The 8,587-nt window shown below is 41.4% G+C and overlaps 1 pseudogene; it reads right to left on the bottom strand.

Moving 5' to 3' along the window:
- Positions 1-1,209: 1,209 nt before the first annotated feature.
- On the bottom strand, positions 1,210-1,739 carry LOC124622988 (annotated as a pseudogene).
- Positions 1,740-8,587: the final 6,848 nt, after the last annotated feature.

The following is an 8,587-nucleotide window of genomic DNA, read 5'->3' as shown; positions in this document are numbered from 1 at the left end:
TGGAAGGATAAATGATTCATTATCATTAGAAGTCTATTTGATCTGTCACTTGTTCCGTTCCACGTACTATTCACTATGTAATGATTATTATGTTGTACACAGTTCGTCTGAATAACTGTGCAATGCAGTTAGAGCACAAGTGATCTTGGTCCAAATCCAAGGTGTAGTTGTTATAAAAGGACAAACATCATTCACTAGCTAAGTAGGAATTTAGTGTAAAGTCAGCCTGATTTAATGAGAAACTATTCTGTGCTTTCTGTCATAGAAGATTCCATACTGCATTTTACCATAAGTAATCTTTCTAAATAAGCTGCTTCGCTGAAGAGACCGTTGTGAACTAGATGATCAATATTTTTTAGGCTTCCATATCTATAACAAGATAATTTCAACAGACCGTAATAATTATGCGTTAATTTCTTCTTAGATGTACACTGACACAACAGTAATCGTCGATAAGAAAGTCGTACTACTTTAATTTTCTTTATATGTTATAGAAGAAATATTTGAAGTGTAACAATCGTTGAAATTACATAAAATTGACGCATCTAAACTCTCCCTTTTTACTATAAATCTTTGTGCAACCTCCACCTTATTTAACCGGTAAAGTACTCCATATTACATCCACATTATGTCGTCACAATGCTTTGAAAAATGGCACATGACAAGTGCCAATCAAACATTCTGCAAAATGATGTTAGTAAAAACAATCTCTTTTGTGATTCTTAATTAAACAATTCTACTATTCAGTATGGTCATACTAGCACTTTTCTTTGATTACAACGAACTATTATCAGAACATACGTATAGCTCCTTGTTGCATGATACACTAATATTCTTTATGTCTGAAATATGCAAACATTTTTCCTCTCAACAGCAAATAATTGGCGAGTTCACAGAAAGTATAGAAAGTTTTAGGTGAAAGAGAACATAGAGAAGAAACTGCTAACTTCCCATCAAAATGTGGAAGATTCAATCAACAGAATCTTCTGATTGAACAATTAATGATTCACTAATAAATATAATTCACAACCTTCTTTCCAGCAAGAAAGAGCAGCTGCCAAACTCCCTCGAAGTAACAGTCATTACACATGCGGCATGAATGTACTGTAACTAGGTAGCCTACTGTGACATTAAGCTATAAATACACGGGAGAAACACCTATTAAACGTTGATCTTAAAACCATGAAACGTCCAAAGGATGAAAAAATATTAGCATATCCCATTATTGTAAATCATCGTTGGGGTCTTGAAATTGCTGGCTGCTTGCTGCTTATGCAAGTGCATGAATCTTGAAGCCATACATATGGGAGACAAACTGGTTAAGCGGATGCTTTAGTCGGTATTTCAGATGCACCATAAAAAGTAAATGACGAAAACTATTCGAAATAAGCACCACCTGCCTGATGGTTGCGTGACGACTCATAATCTCTCGTAATCCGATAGGTGACATGGGTTGTTTCTCACAGTACACCAACGGCCAGTGGCCAAAATCTCCCGACTGGTCAATATGTAAAGAGCATGTAAGAACTTGCTCGTTCACATCTGATTGGTTCATATTGTCCTCCAGCTCTTAGTCTGGCTCGAGGTCCAGTATCATGTCTAGAGCCTGTCGATAATGGGGCACTTGACAGCTCAAGGCAGTCAGATGGAATGTAATCCTCGTCCATCTTACAGAGGAACACATTGCCCATTAAGGCACAAAACCGAGAGATTCAGGACACCTCTACTGAACCAGTCATCTTCAGTTTGTATTTGCTGCTGGGTTGTCAGGAACTCTGTTCTCTCATGAAGAATACCACCTTCGTAGATTTCCACTGAGATAAACTTCTGCAGCATCGTTAACGGTAAAGCCCACAAAAATCTATGCGACACAGAAACCAGTAGACCACCACACTCCATGCAAAGTGGATCACGCTTGTTTTAAGTCGCTATTGCTCTCTCAAGTCATATCGGCTACTCATTAGGTGGCAATGGAGTCGTTTTCAGAACTTAACTTTAACTGACCATAATTTAGACAATTTGTACGAAATGCTTATAAATTATACACAAAAACCTTCCACGTTAATCTCTTAGTGTATCTTAGTCAAAACTGAATCAAAATCTCTACAACAATTCCTGACATTAGTCTACGACATCTGTATATTTCTTCTCAATTGCAATTTCTCACTGTGCCATTGTTTCAGCTAACCCATTTCCTATAGCGTAGTTTGTACAAAAATGCTGCTATCTCCATAGCAGGCTTTGTTTTCGAGGGAGATTGTTGGACGATAATAACCTGTGAGGACCAGTGCTACCAAGAACAATTTTTTTAGAACGGGGATCCTACGCCACCTCCCAACTGGCAGACTTCTACTCACCGCTAAGAAAGGACATAATGCTTAGCTTGGCTGCAGCTAAGTGCTCATTAGTCACGTCACGTTTCGAAGCAAGTCGCCTTAAAAGGCGAGTGTTAGCCGTAAGCCGTAAGTGTGTTAGGCGGCACAGTTGACTGTTGGCTAGCTGGAAGTTGATAACAAAATGTCCGCTTCAAGTACAAAACATTTGTTAGAATAACTGGAATTTATCTCAGCACATAAGAACGCACAAGTAGTCTATTCAGGGTGCGATCAAAATCCTGCTCCTTCCTACAAGATGAACTGACCTCGTTATACCACTTTATCGCTGAAGCGCCACAAAAGAGCATATATCACGTCCCTTACTCATACCGATGGTCACATACTGACATCCCAGCGTGACATTTCCACAGCGATCTTCATGATGAACTTGCTACTGATACGGTTGTCCCTGATAAGTTTGTTCCTCCCCTCGATTGCGTGGTTACTCCCGCAGTAAATGATGACTTTCTAAGTGACTTTACTTACGATGATGTATATCGCCTTATAGTTGATTCACCATCGCAAAAATCACCGGGACTGGACGGTATTCCTAAGGAATTTTATGTGCTTTTTGGCCTCTTGTTGCTGGTACCATTACTTCACAGGTAAATGAGGTGATACAGGGGCGTTTGACTCCTGACCCCCTTCAAGGTTGGTAAAATCGTTCTAATTCTGAAGACAACTGGACATATAGACGCTGATAAATCCCGCCAGATCACACTAATTAATTTCGATTACAAAACTGTCATCCGGGTGGTTAATAGCCGTATGCCGATACTGCTAGAGAAAATTCTTGCTGTCCACCAAAGCTGTATGCCTGGGCGCACGATTATGACTTCTGTAGTCGAATGCCACGACATTGTCTCGGTCGCTGCAGCGACTTCGGCCTCTGGAGCCTCGCTTTTTATTGATTTTAAAGAGGCTTTTGATCGAGTTAGTCGCGGTTTCTTGGAGCAGGTGCTCAAGGCAACCGGTATCAATCATACTGCGTGACAGGTATTATCCAATCTTTTTACTGGTATTGATGCATCTGTCGTAGCGAATGGACAACTTACTCACCAGATCACCATCATACGGGACTTATCGCAGGGGAGCCCCCTGTCCATGTGGGTTTTTGTCTTTTCCTTAGAACCTCTCCTTCTCTGTATTACTGATTAATCAAGTGGCTGGAGGATGTAAGGAGAAACCTTCTGGGTACGAGCGTATGCGGATGATGTTATGATATTGCTACGTCACGTCGATGATATATCCTTGCTAAGGACTTATTGGATTTCTTTTGTTCTCTCTCTCTGGGGCCCGTATTAATGAACGGAATTGTACCATATTACCATTGCAGGGTTTTCAACACGTTGTCATTCATGGGCAACGGTTGTTGCTCGCCACAAATCGTTGGGAATTACAGTGGATCGCTCTATACGATGAAAATGGCTGCAATCAATTGGCGAGAGGTGACGCGTCAAATTCCAAGGGGCAATTCGTGAGCACGAACGCCGTTCCCTTAGTCTTCTTCACAAAGTGCGGATCTTAGATTTCTATATTTGCAGCAAAGAGTACTATGTTGCGCAAATATTCCCGCTCTCCCCGACGAGGGCACACAAATTGATGAAAATCTCCAGGTCGTTTTCTTTGGAAAAGTAATATTTTTAGACTTCGGTAAGAAGTGGCTGCAAGGACCCGTACTTGGAGGGTTGGTGCTTCACAATATCAAAGTGCAAGCTTCACTACTGTTTATACGGTGTACCGTTTTAACATGTAATCGAGCAACTCATTCTATTACATCTCGCTTGTTTACGTCTGACTCCACCTGCCTATGTTGGCCGTATCAAGTCTAAACTGTGGCACGTACGTATATTTTAGATTGTAATAAATTTTCTGGGAGCTGACATTTTCTCAGTGACACACTTTATAACCAGATCCTTCCTTCCTCATTGGGGAGTACAATCGCCCCTCTCCCCAGTTGAAATGGCCGCGCAGTTGGTATGAAACCAGTGTCGTTTCACGTTAGTCTTCCTATTCTCACGATGGAAGTCACCTCATCGTGGTATAGGATAATTCTCAGTCTGATCCCGACCAACGAACACCTCCATCGCATTGGTCTTAGTCCGACTGGTCTTTGCGATACAAGTCATCAACGTGATACTTCACTACACAAGTTTGTCTCTTGTGGACGAGAACACTGGCCCTGGAAATGCCGACAACTGGCTTTCCTTACCCGATCAGCTGAAGCTGCTTTCTCGGTTATCTTCTTCTGTGTCAAGACTTTTCCGTTTTCCCCTCTTACCAAGACTAATTCTATCGTATTAGTCAGGAGTGACAACGATCCCGACCCCCTTGTTTTCCACCAATACATGGTGAATGTCCGTTGGAAGTGGCAGAGCTTCCATGTTATCGCGCTTTATTAGCAAATATGTTGCACCTTGTCTTTAATCGTCAAGGAATTGGATAGCTTATCTTTTTTTTTTCCTCTCTGGAGTCTTCTCTTATTGTGGTCTTCGTACAGAAAAAAATTGTTTCCTTTTGAATCCAGGAACTGTGGAATTTTTGTTTATCAAGTTTTCTTTTCAGAAAACAAATAACAAAAATGAAGAACAAATTTAAGAAAATAAAGTAAGAAAGTGAACTAAAAACAAAAACTCTCCCTAGTACCTATGTGAGGGACCAGCACAGTGACAGGCAGACAGGCGTGGGGCGGGGGGAGGCATGAGTGTTAAAGCGTCGTTTGCGGGACGAGAAGTTGCACCAGCCTCTGACTAAAAAAAAATAAAAAATAAAAAAATAAAAAAGTCAACAGCAAGAGAATATGGTATAAGGGATATATGATTCGTAGGCTAGGGCAGAGAGTGAGTTACTGAGAACAGTTCAGTGATAGTGTTGTCCTCATCAGAATTGACAGTAGACCGACATCGACAACGGCCCTGCAAGTATAAAAGCCGACTCCGCTAGCCGAAGATGAAGAGATCGAGAAAGTATATGAGGATACTGAGCGGGAATTCGGTACGTAAAGGGAAATGAAAATCTAATACTCTTGGGGATTGGAATGCAGTTTCAGGGGAAGGAGTAGATGAAAGGGTTACGAGGGAATATGGGCTTGGTAGCAGGCATGAGACAGGAGAAAGACTAATTGAGCTCTGCAATAAATTTCAGCTAGTAATAGCGAATACTGTGTTCGAGTTACAAGAGGATGAGGTGTACGGGAAGACTGCAGTTACATTACATCATGGTTAGGAAGAGATTTTGAAATAAGATACTGGGTTGTAAGGCATACCATGGCGCAGATAGACTCACTCAAATCACGTTGTAGTAATGAAGAGGAGTGGGCTGAAGTTTAAGAGAATAGTCGGGAAGAATCATTTCTTTAAGAAGTGGGATACGGAAGTACTGAGGGATGAATAAATACGCTTGAAGTTCTCTGGGGGAATAGATACTGCGATAAAGAACAACTCAGTAGCCAGATCAGTTGAAGCGAAATGCACATTTGTTAAGGTGGCGTTATTTTACAACTTAGAAACCACATTTACATCCAGTACGATATAAGTAATCCCCTTCAATGATAGAAAAGACAGGTTTGTGCTCGTTCATTAAAAACATGTACTGTATGTGACTGTGTACTGGTCCGTGACTGGCAGTACCCGAGATCGATTGACGACGACAAGGGATCGTACTGTACCAACGTCTCTATGCCGTTACTGCAGAGTATCCTGTTGCGCAAAGTACTTAGGCCACCAGTCGACCACCACACCTTTAATTAGGTACAGTTTCTTAATTTTAAATAGATGTTAAGACTGCAGAACGCTATCTAATTGCAGAAGATTCCAATTGGAGAGGAGCCTCTGATGACGACAAGAATCTAGCCCGCGCCGCAATCACACTGGTAATGAACTAATCGGACACGAAATCAGCCTTAGTACAATTAATATTGCAGCCACCTCAACCGCTGACCATGCAAACAGCCTGTCTGCCAAATAATGGGAACAACACCCTGCCTAGACACGACGCCGAAATCGTACCAAGCCACGATAGAACTACAAATAATCACTTAACAATATTCACACACCAATGATTACTGAAGTTAAGCAGTAGTGAATAAATGGGCCTATTTAATGAACCACTCTCGTTGTCTACGATACTGATTTCGTTAGAGCAACGAATTACTTTAATTTCCGTAACTGATTACCTTGCGCGATGATAAATGCGACATCCAGCTAGCAATTGTTGTCTTTCGCAACGAGCTTTTCACAACGCAGTACGTGCACTCTGACATAAACTCGGGATTATTTTATTACTTGTACTAAAATGCCAATCTGTCTACCGTCTTGAAATGAGTATTCTGTTTATGGACACTTCCATCACGTGTGTTAGGAATTAAAACATTTTTAATTCTCCCTTAAATATTTTTCCAACTCGACGCAGCGATAATATGTAAGTGACTTGACTTCGCATGCGTCACAGAATAACGAATCTTTCTTAGTACCAAAATCTTTGGCCTTTCCGTAAATAATTCAATTACTTCAATTAAACTTATTCATCATTTTGAAAACTTTTTCCCTTAATTAAAATCTTTTCTTACTATTGAGAAGATCTACTTTCAGTAGATTATTTATAATTTCGTTCTCTCAAGAACCTTTTACCAAGTACATTTAAAAACACCACATTATATGTGATATCGACTCCACTGTATCAAAATCTCTGAATTTCACCCGTTTATACTTCCGAAAATTATATAGATATATTCACACTATATACCAATTAAATAGACTGGATGGTTTCCTTTAACCCCAATAAAATTGGATTTATTTTCCTTGTAGGTATGTCAATACACGTTGGTTTTCACCAGTGAACGAGTGCCAGCAAATATATTATCATTCCCCACAATAAGGAAACAAGTAATAAAAAATATCAAACAAAAACCCTAAATGTCACCGCCACTTTTCATCTAACCTTAAGTTACATTTTAAAAGCAAATCTTGACCGCTTCAGGCGTTGACCACACACGACCCGCTAAGTTGCCTAACATTTAAATCGGCCACTCGTCGCCTTGATGAATCAAGTTTTGGTTTAGCTACGTGTAGCTAGTTAAATGGTTCCTTCAATTTACTATCGCTTGTCTATTCAGTGATACGTGCACACCATCACCGTATAGTGAAACAGTTCGTCGTTCTGTGAGCCAATTCGCTGTCTGCTGCAAGCTAGTGGTCTTGAAACTACAACTACCAACACGTATTAGAGGCTTTCCCTTCTCGATACACACACGCACAATACCCAAACCACCTCAATAAAAACGACAAGCAACCAAATTACCTCTAGGCGCGTCGCGACCACTCAACATACAATGCAAACGGGATATCGGTCACACCGATTCCACAAAACTCAGCACCAAACAAACCAATTTCTCAATTAAATCAGGATCAAGCGGGACTCACCCCAGAAAATTTTACGAACGAAACTGTTGCCTCTACTATAATCAACAAAATTCCGTGCACTCTCCCAAGACTTAGGTGTCAACTGAGTAGCCTCACTACACCAAGCAGTGAAACGCTGTAAGATCAGACCTGATATACACCACTACCACCACTTGGTCGGTGAGAGGTCTATCCGGGAACTAACTAACCCTTTTCGTTGTACAGTAGGAACCATTTAAAACGAACAAACACGCCACTCCAACTTTTAACAATTAATGTAATAATAATCGATGTTGTCGATTCTTTGCAATAGCCGGCTGCTACGCGTCGCTCAGGCGGCATCTCTGGATGCAGCGAGGGCGATATGGTATATAGCTGCTGTCGCGCATGCTCGCCACCTGCTATTCCGTAGACGCTCTCGTATCATCTAGAACACAATTTGATTTTGGTTTTACCACATCATACACGTATATTATCGTGACCACCAGGTGTTACCATTGATTTATCATGCAGGACGCTCAGCACCAGCAGGGGCGAACGTACCCCGTGCGTTTTGACACAGCACAACTGACATCGTTTAGTACACTTAATTTATTGTACAATGTCTGCATGTTGGGTAACTGGGGAACAAGCACAGCTGTGAAACTTTTGGTAGAACGGAAGGACACAGGAAGCTCACACATTCCTTCGGACAATAGGACGGCACAGCCGCTTCCGGCGCTAATCCCGGGATCCGCCCGTGAGCTGGACCACCTGCAAAACGGGAACGCGTGTCGGGCGGGCAGGCGAGAAAAGGCGGCCTGGCCTGCCAGT

The sequence above is a fragment of the Schistocerca americana genome, chromosome 7 (genome assembly GCF_021461395.2).
Source record: "Schistocerca americana isolate TAMUIC-IGC-003095 chromosome 7, iqSchAmer2.1, whole genome shotgun sequence".
NCBI classification, from domain to species: Eukaryota; Metazoa; Arthropoda; class Insecta; order Orthoptera; family Acrididae; genus Schistocerca; species Schistocerca americana.
Note: the sequence above shows the minus strand (reverse complement) of the source record. Positions and strands in the feature narration are given on the sequence as shown.